General features: G+C 43.7%; 1 long non-coding RNA gene across 1 annotated transcript; it reads left to right on the top strand.

Moving 5' to 3' along the window:
* The first annotated feature begins 7,115 nt into the window (after positions 1–7,115).
* On the top strand, positions 7,116–14,480 carry LOC128328736 (uncharacterized). The gene is made up of 3 exons (XR_008309373.1): positions 7,116–7,238; positions 8,412–8,592; positions 13,470–14,480. It is a non-coding gene; the product is annotated as an uncharacterized LOC128328736 (long non-coding RNA).
* Positions 14,481–14,775: the final 295 nt, after the last annotated feature.

Raw genomic sequence — 14,775 nt, 5'->3', positions numbered from 1 at the left:
GAGTTGAGTGGTTTTAGGGGATATTTATTTCATGCAGGTGTACATTTCGGTCTAGTTGTCACAAATTTGTGAGCTCCGAAGTTTCAAACAACATAGGATCCAAATATGTTAGAACTTGGTAAGTGCCTCAAAATGGCACCCACATACTGGCTGACATACTGCACAAGAGGATGTCAGCCAAGTAACATAGCATTTGCACAATTTGTGTATGTTGCACAAGTTGTCCAAATGCAAAAATTCATGCAAATTTTATTACTCAGGACAAAGCCCATTGGAAATAATGGGCTGAGTCTTGTGTAATGCAGTTTGCACAACTTACATAAATTGCGCAAACACGAATACTCTTGTGCAGTATGTCGGCCACTGAATAGGGATAATACAATAATGCACTTCCATCAAGCTCACTTGAGTTCTATAAATTTTTGTTTTATCTAATGTCCAGGTTTAAAAGCTGTTTTTAACTCATATTGATGAGCAATATTTCAATTAGTTCTAGGCTGCTTTCCTTTAATGAGTAATTAGAAATGCTGTAAAGCTGTATTTCAGAGGGAGATTTTAATTAAAAATTCTCAAACATTTTCTGTTCTGCTTACAGATATAGATGGAAGTGTTTAGAGGAAATAATGCTGGAAGTCTCATTATCTTGTTGTCGATAGATGTGTTTAAAGTGAGCAAAAAGGAGTTTCATAACTAAATGAACATAGCTGAGCTTAACAATTACATTACTTTATAATTCTTGGAATGCACTGTTTTGTATTAATATTTTAAAACAGTGGATGCAGTCTTTGTTTCAGTGTGTAAAATATTTTGCTGCTTTTGCTATTAATCAGTTAGGGTGTAATCCATCTCCCATTTTTAAAAAATATTCATTAATTTTAATAGATATGAATCCCATCTTTTAAAGAGCTTACTGAGTGTAAGGAGTCATTAAAAACTAATTGGAGTGTATTTGCAATGTTCTGCTGAATTGTATCTCCAGTTTCAGATTTTATATATGCTTCAGAATATACACATTTGTTGAGAGGGTCCAGTGTACTGTTTCAGATTTCAATCAGGATTCTAGTTCAGCCACAATTTGTGGCTGAGGATGATGGGAGTTGTAGTTCAACAATTGCCAAATAATCACGGTTGACTACCCCTGTTCTAGTTGAACACTAATTAAAGACTAATTGATCAACCATATGGTAGGAAAGGGAAGAATTCAGGCAACTGAAATATTTTCTAAAAACGAGGTTATTCTCCACTAGAATCAGACTATGTCTACAGAAAACATCCAGCTAGAATTTCTGTCTTTAATCTGACTCATGTTATTAGGAATATTTGTTTTTACTGATACTATTGCCCTTTATGCTATGCACGTGTGATATTTCTTTTCTTTATTATCTCTATTGACTTTTTCAAGATTGAATGATGAGATGGTTTGTTCTTTAATAATAATCATCCCCCCCGCAACCCCCCCCATTACAAGCAGAATATTACCAGCAGAGGTGGCAGAAGCGCTTCACTTTAGAGAACGAAATCTCATGGGTAGCTAGCCACATCCTTGTGAAAGGAGATGTTTGTTCCTTGTTAATGTTGTTTTCATTTTTTTAAAAAGATGTCCCCACCAGACTCATTTTTGGTGGCAGTGGTAGCAGTAAGTTGGGAGAAAGGTAGTGAAGTTCTGTGGCTGGAGTGGCTTCCTCTCTAGGCAATGCACACTGTGCAGCAGTAGCCAGGGCTAAGGCGGGGGTGGGCAAACCTCACCCTCCAGCTGGTGTCGAACTACAACTCCCATCAACCCCAAGTTGAAGGTGAAAGTAGCAGAGAGCTAGGTGAGGCCAGGAGCTCTCTCTCATGCCCTGTGCAGATGCTTCCACTGCACTTCCATACTGGAAGAGATCATGGAGGAGGGAGGTGGCTGAGATTCAGGACTCTGAGCCATTCATTGGAGGCTCATGCCACAAGGCTCATGCAGATGGTCCCAGGCTCAATCCCTGGCATCTCCAGATAGGTCTGGGATCGCCGCATGCTTAGGCAGTGCTGGTAGGTGGGGTGGGGGTGGGGGTGCCATGCTGGCTGGTAAGCAATTTAAATTACTTTTCTTGCCCCCCCCGGCTGCCACTTAGTAGATTCCCCCATGACTTTACTTGTAAAGGGGAATCCTCACCAAGTTCCCCTTTACAAGTATAGCCAAACCGGTGAACCAGTTCAGTCAAATGGACAGGACTGGCTGGTTGTTCCAACCAAATTGGTTTGGTTTGAATTTTATTCAGATTTGAACCGAACCACAAGTTCTAGTCTGTGCACACCCCTAAGAGCCACCAGCGTACCAATGTGGGCTGTGGGCTGTAGCTAAATGTTTTGGCGGCTCCCACCACCACTTCTAGCCTCTGCTTGCTCGCCCTCCCAACTGTGTTCCTGCTTGCCTCCCTTCACAGCAGTGCAATTGTCCTCCTGCCTGCCTCTCTTCCTGTTGCTGCTGGAGGCAAAGGGCTGGTGTGCTGGCTCTTTGCCAATGGCAGCGATGGAGAAAGAGACATGTGGGTGGCGGCTGTGAAGGCAGGTAGTGGTGACTCCCTCAGCCCTGTCTCCAATAGGATGGCACATGGTCACCCAATAGTAGATTGGCTGCTGCGTGGAGCCCTGCTGAAGCTCCAGGAAGAGGTGGGCAGCCGTGCCAGCTGTGAACTTGCTTAGTTGATGACTAGCAGTTGCTGATACAACACCTTATCCTGCTCAGCTCCTAGTGACACCTTTACTGCACAATTCCCCTGCTGTTTGGAAGCCTTCATTCACAATCTTCTGGATAACACCCTGGGCATGTTAGTGAGAGAAGAGAACCCTGAGCCCCCAAATGTCTGGTCCCCACTAGCATGACAGCTGTTTAGCAGCTGACATGTCTTAGTGTGGTGACACTACAAAAGGGGATGCCACTTGTTACATTTAATAAATTATTTCTTAATGAATAAGTGAACATAACATTTGACTCTCAACATAAAGGATTGGCCTTGTATAAGAGATTGAAGGGAACCTGATGGCTGGTGGGTGATACAGCCACCTATACCCCTAGCAGGCATTAGGAATGAAGACCTACGGCTGATAAGGTAATGCAAACCTTTATTCTATACAAGTGTTATGAGGAATTGTTATTCATGACACTTCTGTAGGCTAATCAGCCTTTATTTCCAGGGGCATTCTTTCATGTCAGAGGGTTGCCAGAATTGTCAAGCATTCATTGATGGAGGTCAGAAAGAGAGGAGGGGATTGATTTTTTGTAATAGCATATTGCTCTGCTTCATTTCCTTGGTCATTAAAAGCAATGGGGAAAAATGGTACATTTAAAATATTTAATACTGCAAGGTCTCTGTCCTTGCATCTGCAGTGTACTTGGAACTTCCTTTGATGTTGACGGCAGTTTTGCAGATGAAATGACTGATCAAACCCTCGATCTTTAACCGTCCACAAGCATAATGGCAACAGAACCACTTAGAGATAATTGACTATAACAGATCACAGATCTCTCCTTTAAATGGCCAGTATGACTAGCCATGGGACCACCTTGTAAATGTATCCTAAGCCAGTGGTTTCTAATCAAATTTAGCATGTTTCCTTTACATGTTTCTGTTCCCAGTGGTGACCATGAGATACAGAATGGACAGATGAGGACATGGCATATGAAGCACCCTGATGATTCAAGCCAAGCATCCCCGATGCTGTTAAATAGGCAAAAAGCAGCAATGTATGGAAACAAGAATACCCACTCACCACTGGGCAAAAGAAAATTAACGCTGCCATGAACATTGATGCATAGATTCACTATTTGAAATTTTTACTTCTTCCTGTATGTCTTTACCTGTCTCATTATTTGGTTCTGGGGTCATATTATTTACCTCAGTTTTGGTAACTTTGGGTACCTCAGTATCACTTTTCTCTAAAATCTGAATTGGCTGATTCTTTAGTGTCAATAGTTTCTAGGTCACTTTCTTTAGTATTATTTACCTCAGATTCCCTTTCCCCATAACTTTTGGTGCAAGACACTATACAGATTTGAGCATTAGGGCCCATCACATCTCTCCCCATGATGACTGGTACCAAAACTCCATCAGTGAAATGAACTTCATATAAGCCTCTTGTCAGAGTCCTTGGGGATGAGATGGGCTCCTGGCCCTTCTTGAACTCCAGAATGACTGGGTAGGCACAGAAAAGGCCAGACTCAGGAACAGCCAGGGGAGGAGGTTAGTTGGTCACCTGAGTCTTCCTCCTGGCTTGCTGCATTCAGTCGGTTCCCTCTCCTGGGGAACTACCAGCTCCCATTCTCAGAAGCAGACCCTCATCATTGGCTGCCTTGTCTTTAAATGCCCCAGTGCAGAGCTGACAGGGCTTAAAGCCTACTTCCTGCCCCGCCCCTTCCTGACCTTACTTCCTGTTTCCTGCTCCGCCCAGTCTAGCTGTCTCCATGGAGCTCTTCCTTGCAGCTTCCCCAGCCTTGCCCTCAACCCCCAGCCTGTACCCTTCTCACCTCTGCTGTCCTCTGGACTCCACAGGGCCACACAGGCAACCAGGTAGCATGCCATCCCGACACTTCCGTGACCCCTCCATTCGATAAATATCCTGGCTACAGGTACTTCCATCTTAATTCCACCCAGACCTTGTACTTCATAACATCTCCAAGGGTGCCTTTTCATGGCTGACATAGTGCAGATTCAGCTGCAACAAGCTAGTGGGAATGTTTGTGATGGTGGTAGCATATTTTCCAAACACCACACTCGTGATGCTTCTAGGCTGCAATTCCCACCAAGCAAATTATTAAAAGAAAAGCCCCTCTGGATCACACCGGAAGATCATTTAGTCCAGCTTCGGTTTCCAACGGTGGCCAGTCAGAATATCTCTGAGAAGCTCATAAGCAAGGAATAAAGCAACAGTCCTCCTTTGTTGGCTGGCTCCAGCATGTTATATCACAGTATACTGCCCCTGAACATGGAGGTTCCATTGATTGTCACAGCTAATGGCCATTGATAGAATCCTTTTAAAAAATTAATGTGAGTTAATTGTCACTACTATGACATCTTGTAGCAGTGCATTCCATAGCTTAACGCTAGTCAAGTGCTAGTTCACATTAGACTAAGAATTGTTTAAGAACTGCCATGCTAGATTAGACCAAGATCTAGACCAGTCTCCCCCTCTTGTTTCCCCCCCAATATTCAATGGAGGCTGACATATAGGGCAAGGATACACTGGTGCAGTGAGAAAGAACCCTAACAGAACTTCAAACTAACTGCATGGGTGCAGTGGGAAAGTGTAATTTTTGATGCCCTCCCCTTCCCCAGGAAGCCCTCTGTGCCACCTGAAACTGTTCATGAGGGTTGCACGGTGAAAATGCTGCTCCTGACATAACATTTCAACAGAGAAGTTCACAAAGTGGTTTACATCACAAAAGGAATGAGAAAAGGGATTGGAAAATGGTTCCCTTTCCGAAAAATTGCTCACGGTCTAAAAAGAAACCTAAGGGAGCCACCAGCAGCAGCTGTTGACATAAGAACATAGAACATAAGAACAGCCCTGATGGAGCATGCCCAAAGCCCATCTAGTCCAGCATCCTATTTCACGCAGTGGCCTACCAGATGCCCACAAGCAAGAGCTCTCTCCTTCTGCTACTCCCCTGCAACTGGTATTTAGAGGCATCTTGCCTCTGTGGCTGGAGGTGACCTCTAGCTACTGGATTAGTAGCCATTGATAGACCTGTCCTCCATGAATTTATATAAACCCCTCTTAAAGCCATCTGATGGCTGTTACCACATCTTGTGGCAGAGAATTCCATAGGTTATGATGTGTTGTATGAAAAAGTACTTCCTTTTGTCAGTCCTAAATGTCTTGGCTATCTATCTATCTATCTATCTATCTATCTATCTATCTATCTATCTATCTATCTATCCCGCCTGAGATGTACATCTCTAGGTGGTGTATATGCAATCAGTTTCATGGGATGACTTCTGGTTCTAGTGTTATGCGAGAGGGAGAAACATTTCTCTCTATCAACTTTCTCCATACAATGCTTTTTATTTTGAATGATTTTATAGACTTCTATTATGTCTCCCCTCAGCCATCTTTTTTCTAAACTAAAAAGCCCCAGGTGTTGTAGCCTTGCCTTGTAAGGAAGGTGCTCTAGACTCCTGAACATCTTGGTCTCTTCTGCACCTTTTCCAGTTTTACAATGTCCTTCTTAAGATATGGTGACTACAACTGCACTCAGTACTCCAAATGTAGCTGCACCATAGTTTTGTATAAGGGCATTATAATATTAGCAATGTTATTTTCAAACTCCTTCCTCATGGTATAAGGGCATTATACCATTGCAAGAGCCCCTGGTGGCGCAGTGGTAAAACTGCTGCCCTGTAACCAGAAGGTTACAAGTTCGATTCTGACCAGGGGCTCAAGGTTGACTCAGCCTTCCATCCTTCCGAGGTCGGTAAAATGAGTACCCAGAATGTTGGGGGCAATATGCTAAATCGTTGTAAACCGCTTAGAGAGCTCCGGCTATAGAGCGGTATATAAATGTAAGTGCTATTGCTATTGTAAGTGCTATTATAATATTAGCAATGTTATTTTCAAACTCCTTCCTCATGATTCCAAGCATGGAATTGGCCTTTTTCACAGCTGCTGCACATTGAGTCAACAATTTCAATGAGCTGTAGTGTCCACCATAACCCCAAGATTTCTCTCCTGGTCAGTTACTTACAGCTCAGACCCCATCCAGCATATATGTGAGGTTGGGTTTTTTTGCCCCAGTATGCATCACTTTACACTTGCTTACACTGAACTGCATTTGCTATTTTGTTGCCCACTCCCTCAGTTTGGAGAGATCCTTTTGGAGCTCTTCACAATCTCTTTTGGATTTCACCACCCTAAATAGTTTGGTGTCATCTGCAAATTTGGCCACCTTGCTGCTTACCTCATTTTCTAGATCATTTATGAGCAAGTTAAAGAGCGCTGGTCCCAGTATCGATCCCTGGGGGATCCCACTTCTTTCTTCCCATCCATTTAGGGAACTATCCATTTATACCTACCCTCTGTTTCTTCTCCTTCAACCAGTTACCAATCCACAAATTAACCTGTCCCCTTATCCCATGACTGCTAGGTTTTCTCAAGAGTCTTTGATGAGGAACTTGGTCGAAAGCTTTTTGAAAGCCCAAGTACACTATGTCAACTGGATTACCTTTATCCACATACCTGTTGACACTCTCAAAGAACTCCAAAAGGTTAGTGACACAAGATTCACCTTTGCAGAAGCCATGCTGGTTCTCCTTCAGCAGGGCCTGTTCTTCTATATGCTTAAAGATTTTATCTTTGAGGATGCTTTCCATCAATTTGCCTGCAACAGACGTTAAGCTAAGCAGCCTGTGATTTCCTGGACCCCACTCCCACATTTAGCCCAACATTGTGTTGGGCTATATGGTGACAAATGCTGCTCTCCTGGCGCTTTCCCAGATGAGTGGCTTTACTGTGGCAGAAGTGCCTAAAGTTAAGCTGTTTTGAGCATTGCACCAAAGTGCTACTTTTTAAGGACACGTATAATAACAGCAAGAAAAACTTTGTTAGCCGCCCCATAACAAATTGTTTTCTGGGTGGCTCACAACACAGCATTAAAACATAAACTAAAAAAAACACACATAACACATTAAATAATAACATACCGGGGGGGGGGGAATACAAAATACAATACAAAACAATTTTAAAACTCTTATAAAACCAGTTTAAAAATCAAATTTAAAATTTTTAATTTAAAAGGCCTGAGTGTGTAAAAAAAGTCTTTACCTGGCATCTAAAAGAACAAGTGATGAAGCCAGGTGAACCTCACTGGGGAGGCTATTCCATTAATGGGGTATTCCATAAAAGGAGGCTATTCCATAATGTGCAGCAACTGAATTATTGGGGGTGGGGGAAGCTGAATAATGCCACTGGCTGTATGAACTGCCTTGGGATGAGTTTTTATAAAATGTGGTATATAAATTGAACAATAAATAAATAATATAAAAATAAATGGCTCCATCTGGCACCATCCTGATGTCACTGTAAATGGTTCCCTCATATGAAACCTCACCCACCCCCTGCCCAGCCTAAGTGTGGTGAAGTTGCATTCACGCACCATTTGGAAAAGTTCCTGCTAAATGCAAGAGAGCCACTGAGTTAAAATGTGCCTCTTTGCCCAGTTAGCAGGGGATGGAACATGGAATGGAACACAGAAGTTCCTTAGGAAACAGGGCAATGTGCAGTCCTTAAGAACTCCTCATGACCGGTTCTTTTGTAGGGTCTGACACTAGAAGAATGTTGTACAAGCTGAATGGGAAATTGCTTTGTGAAACCAGATAAAGCATGGTCAAAGGGGCAAAATGGAGGCTGAGCTAAACGTTGGTGTTCTTGAATTGCTTCAGAGTCCCTGGAAGAAGGACATTCTACAGCAATATAGAAAACATGTGTGCCGCTTTCCCCGTCAATCACTGCTTAGAAAACGTCACCAATAATTTGTACTGTGGAAGTGCTCGATTTACGGACCCCTGGGTCTAATTGGATCCGCTGATTTCGGCTAAATCCCATTCTGTCAACAGCTCAGTGGTAGGTACAATATTGAAACTCTAATTAATCTAGTAATAATGTCAATTTGCCAGACTGGATTTAAAAATAATAATAATAATAATCCTTGCCTTTAAAAAGTCCAGCTTTTCTGTGAACACAACAATCTTGGACCATACAAAGGTGTGAGCAAGAGGCTGCAGTTTATATTCTGCAGTCTCTTTATGTATGTTCTAATGTGGGTAAGGTTGCCAACTTTTCAGGAACAAACCTGCTTGGGCAATTTTTGACTTTGGAGCTAGTTGCCAGAAAACCAAGATGCATTTGCTTTCTTCTTCAGCTTTTTAAAAAAAACCTGTGCACTTATTATGAATAAATAGCTTTTGCACTACTATGAATATTGCACTGAGCTCTATGCTCTTTTGCACTGCTGGGTTCTGTCCCAGACTCAACAGAAACCACTGGGCTCTACTTCTATCTCTGTCCCAAGTCTATACCTGGAGATCAGAATCCACCCCCCACCCCAAAGTTGATAAACCTACCAGTTCACATGGCCATAAACTAGGTAGGAAATGAGTCTTGATGGTCTGTCAAGTCCCAGCTGCATAGGACGAGCATGCCCTACCCAGATTCTGTCCCCAGATTCTGAATGAAGTAGGCAGAAAAATCATCCTACCCAGCTGGGGATTGACAGACAAGCTCCCTGTCTCCTACTGTTGCTGGTGCCCACTCAGCTCCCAAACCTGGGTAGGACTCATTTCCTACACAGTTTATGGTCATGTGAACTGCTCATATATGTAGGAGATTACAAAGTTAGAAGAGTATCCAAGTTTGTTGCATTTTGGTAAATTGGTAAAAACTGGCTTCATTTATAGACCATTTTAACTCTTTGGAACGCGCTACAAACAGAATTAGAGCCTCCCCATCTCGGGACGTTTTTAAGAAAAATCTGAAAACATAACTGTTTAATCAGGCTTTTTTCATCCATAAGATGTAAAGTTTTTGAATTTTAAAGTTATGTCTATTTATATTTTGAACCGTTTTAATGGATCTATTGTTTTGTTTGTGTTTTGAAATTGTAAACAGCCCAGAGATTTGTATATGGGGTCATATAAAAATGTGCTAAACAAACTCAAGTTAGAATTCATTCCCTTGCTACCAAGATAGGTCTTCACTAACGTATTGGTTATCCATAATAGGGTACTGCATCCTACACCCTGGAGTGTGCATTCAGGTATGGAGGACAGATGGACAACGAGCACCCTTAAGACCAAGAAAATGACTGCCGTGATTATGGGAGCAGGATGATGATATTCAATAAGCCACAGATTTAAGCATGTTGGTTCTAGAAGGGCATTCAGGCTGAGGAGTTCAAGGATGCAAAGCCAGGAACCATTTTAATATTTCATTTACAGGACCAACAACACCTAGGCTGGTCCTGAAGAAAGATGCAGTCAGACTGGGCCAAGAACTAGGGATGTTATCAACCATCCAAATACTGATTGCCATCTTGCCTAGTGAAGGGCTTGTAGGAGGATGTCACACTAGTGCAAAGCTGTTGCGCTAGCTCCTTGTGCTAAGTCTGGAGCTTGGGCTCCAGACTAGTATTGTGTTGCCATAAGAATACTTCTGCTTGCACAAATGCAGCATGTCTCATTTGTTTTAAATGAATCTTTTACACAATTCCCCACACATCCCTGACACAACAACATGAACTTCTGGTGGTAGCATGATGATTATACAAATATCATTGTTAAGCAAGAGTTTTGTTACTCAGGATGTCAGCTACTGCTTTTCTTCTTTTTAAAAAAATGTAGGTATTTTATTTTATTCATTTCATTTCATTGAAGAACAAATGACCTTGGGCTCCCAAAGACCTTTCCTTTGACAATCCTATCAGATGGAGAACCCGTTTGGACTGGACCAAAGGTCTATCTCAGTGTTCTTCACTGTTTTTCAGATGGAGGCCACTTAGAGGAGTTGAGCTGGTCTTGTAGAAGTGGTCACACACATGAATTGTCCCCTTTGCTAAGCAGGTTCCTCCCCCCCCCAGTTTGCATTTGAATGGACACTACTTGTGTGAGCACTATAAGGTATTCCCCTTAGGGGATGGGGCTGCTCTGGGACGAGCACCTGCATGCTTGCATGCAGAAGGTTCAAAGTTCCCGCCCTGGCACCTCCAAGATAGGACTGAGAGAGATTCCTGCCTGCAACCTTGGAGAAGCTGCTGCTAGTCTGTATAAACAACTCTGAGTTAGATGGACCGATAGACTGACTTGGCATAGGGCAGCAACCTATGTTCTTATGTTTTCTTGGTTAAAAAAAACCCCTTCAACATGAGAGCCATTTCTCACTGTGCTGACTTCTCCATTTCTCACTGTGCTTTTCTCAGTGCTGTGAGGGCCCTTTAAAAGACAGGAAGCCCTCTCTTAAGAGCTTTAGCTCTGGGAAGGGCTGAGCTCCATTTCCTTTAAAGGAACCCCCTGCTACTGGGTAGAGTACAGCACTGCATGGTGGGAACAGCTGCCTCCACATGATGCCAGGGGGATTGCCCACAGTGTTCAGCTTTGGCCAAAGCTTCACACAGGCCCAATGAATCAGGGAACTGCACTTAGGATTGATGGGGTCTTACAAAGAAGAACTCTAGTATATCTAGTCTTCTATTTCAGCAGCAAATATTTCTGAGAAGTTTACAATTGGGGCAGAACAGTAACACCCCCTCCTCTTTCAAGTGGCCTAGCATCCTCATTCTGTAGTATATAATGCCATGCGGGCTGCATTACACTACTGTATCAGCTACAGCCAATTTCTTGGAAATGAACATGTCTGTAAATTAAGCTGGGAGAAGAAGGGGTGGGGGAGTGAGAAGAGGGCCAAGGTGGAAATTCATTAATGGCATTTAGAGAGTAACTGTTTTATAAGTGTACCAATAAGCATACAAAGCTCAGGAGGATTAAAGAGCCAAGTGACACACACACTGAGTCACCACTTACATTTTCTGTGCCTTTGTAGGAGGGCGAAATGAAAGTTGAAATGATTGACTGAAAGGCTAGAGGTATTTGTACCCTTGAGATCCTTTTTCCCAGTCTAAAGTTTTACTAATGATGTACATGGAACCTATGAAGAAGAGATGTTGCTTAATTAGTTAATGTTTGTAATGTAAATGTTGATAAATTAGTTAATAGGCTAGACTCGCTCCCAGCAGAGAGATGCTGGAGTGGGAAGTCCACAGGGATTTGGGAGTGGAACGAGCTGAGATTATTACAATGGAAAGTATTTGCTGCGGCTTCTGCTGGGCTGCTGGGTGTGACGTGAAGAGTGCCATAAGGTCATTGCTGGATAGCCAGAAGTGCTACATGCTGGAAAGGGAGTAAGAAAACAGGGTAGTGTGGGAGTTTCAGTGGAATGCATAGGAAAGGATGTGGCTTTTCTTTGGTAAGGCCTGCAGGAATGGAAACAATGTGGGAGAAAATATTACTTGTAATTTCTGAAGCATTTTTCAAGTTTTGATGCTCTCCATCACCAGGTAGTAGGAAATTCCAGGGGCAACCATTGCATTGTCCTTGTGAGAAGAGAGAACTGGAGTCTTATAGCATATTCGTTACCGCTGTTTCACAGCTGGGATCATCAGAAGTTGCCACCTTGGTAGTTGCCCATGGTCCTCAGAAGGCCCACTCTCTATCTCCACAATATCTGCCCTTCCCAGGTTCACCTTGTGGGGTCTTGGACATAAGATCATCTCACCCCATCTCATCCCCAGAGGTGTGCAACTCATCCTGGATCTGGGATGGCACCCAGCCAAGATAATTGCTCCATCACTGCCTCCTCCTTCCCATTCCATCTGCAAATAGGAGCTTTCTCTCCCATTTGCAGTGAGGAGGTGCCATCAGCATTGGGGGCAGGGGAAGAGGAGAGAGGGGTGGTATGCAACAACCTTTTCTTCTGCAGCTGCCCCACCAGCAGGCCAAAAAGCTCACACTCCATGTAAGACATAAACAAATATACTGATTAACATGATGCACGGTGTTACAGAGCTGCGTGATGCTGCGACCAGGGGCTGCTGCATACTTCCAAGGCAGCCCTGATGCTGTTCTGCAGCAGTGGATATGGAAGCAGCATTCACAACAATGGGGAAACCTGTGGAAATGTTGCGTCTGTATCCATTGCTTCAGTACAGCTTGGGGGCTTGCTTTGAAATACGCAGCAGCTCCAGGGTACAGCATTATGGCTCTGTAATGCTGTGCATTCATGCTGCCCACTAATATGCAAGTTTGCATACAGAGCACACAGACAATAAGGTCCTCACATGACCAGCCCTACCTGAGTAGGACAAGGCTAGCCCAGGTAGGGCTGGTTGTGTGTAGCACCACGATTGCTTTCAATCCCACCACTCCTCCACTAGCCCAGATATTAAACCCAGACTTAAAGTGAGGTAGGAGGGTGTCAGCAGCCACCTTGGTCAGAGAGCCCGGGGGAAGGAGTGGAGTTCCAGGAAGGAGTGGCCCAACAGCACTGGCCATTCCCAATGCACCGCGATATTCATGTGGTGCATTGTGGGATGCCTGGTAGCTTGGCTTCCTTCCCCCCACCTCCAAATCACTGCCTGGCTTGCCACAGTGACACTCATGTGGGTGCGTGTGGGTCTGTGGGCAGCAGTGCACTGATCAGGATAATGTTGTGTGAGAGTGGGGACGTAGGTTCCTGCTTTCTCTCAGGCTCCCACCCACATTTGCCCATGTGAACAACTACCTTATTGTATAGGGTACAAGTTAAGCATAATAGGGCGATTGTCCCAGACACTGAAAGTTGTTTAAAGAGCATCCATTCCACTAAATAGCTATTTATGGTGTACGTATAGTGGCTTTCTGAATCCAGTATAATATAGGTTATTTTATAGAGTTCTGCATGATCTTCTGCAGGTGGGTCCTTTTGTGTGCAAAGGCCTAAGGCTTCATCCATTGGACTGAACTCCGTTGGACTTACTTCTCAGTATACATGATTGCAGTGCATGAAGAGGAATGAACCATGGCACACACAACAGCAAGTATTCTTTTAGAGCTAAAGTAGTGCTGCAAATTCATACTATCGTGCACGAAGGAATGCAATGGTAGTCTTGAATCTCGGGAATCCCACTGGCAGTATTACAGATGCATGTTTACCTTGCAGACATGTAGTTAGAACTAAATGGGGAGAAAAGCAGTTTTAGAGGGAGGGAAACAGCAGGTGAGAGAAACATGCTGAACCCTCCCTGCAGGATGGAGAGGTGGTCTGGGGCTAGTGAGCATCAATTAATTATCCCCTTTGCTACGCAAGGTTTGTCCTGGTTTGCCATCGGAAGGGAGACTACATGTGAGCTTTGTCTGCTGTAAGACAATCCTGATGGGACCATGTTGTATTCTATCTAGTAATCTCTTATGTTTTGTTTTTGAGAAGTTTGTCTCAATGGGGATCCTGTAGAGAGTGTGGGAGTGGAGTCAGAAAGGGAAAGGGAGAGAAAGGAGAAAGAGAAATTTTATTTATTTATTTATTAAAATTTCTTGTATACCGCCTCCTCCAAAGACTCTGGGTGGTGAACAATAACAATAGCAATATTTTTTTTAAACAATTAAAGGGCAAAAGCCTGGCAAAAAAGGTAGGTCTTAAGGGCCTTAAAAGCCACTAAGGAGGGGGCTGAATGAATCTGGGTGGGAAGGGTGTTTCAAAGAAGAGGGGCAGCCCGAGAGGAGGCCCTCCTATGGGCCCAGGCACCATGCACTACACCAGGGCCCAGGACGCTAAGGAGGAGTTGTTTCTGAATAAACTCTTAGTTAAATCTACATAATATTATTTATTGAGGGAAACAGCTATAAAACAGGTCATAGCTCGGTGGTAGAGCATCTGCTCACATGTAGAATCTTCCAGCTTCACACCCTGGCATAGGAACAAAGGAAGCTGCCAGTCAGACCATTGGTCTATCTAGCTCAGTATTGTCTACACAGACTGGCAGCAGATTCTCTAAGGCTGCAGGCAGGGATCTCTCTCAACTCTCTCTTGGAGATGCCAGGGAGGGAACTAGGAACAAGTAGGATTGGGAGAGACTCCTGCCTGAAACCTTGGAGAACTGCTGCCAGTCAGTATAGACAATACTGAGCTAGATGGACCAAGAGTCGGACTCGGTATAAGGCAGCTTCCTGTGTTCCTAACCACCCCACATCAATTTCTCTACTCCAATTCCCCACCTTCCAA

The sequence above is a fragment of the Hemicordylus capensis genome, chromosome 6 (assembly GCF_027244095.1).
Source record: "Hemicordylus capensis ecotype Gifberg chromosome 6, rHemCap1.1.pri, whole genome shotgun sequence".
NCBI classification, from domain to species: domain Eukaryota; kingdom Metazoa; phylum Chordata; class Lepidosauria; order Squamata; family Cordylidae; genus Hemicordylus; species Hemicordylus capensis.
This window is presented reverse-complemented; position numbering and strand designations above follow the sequence as displayed.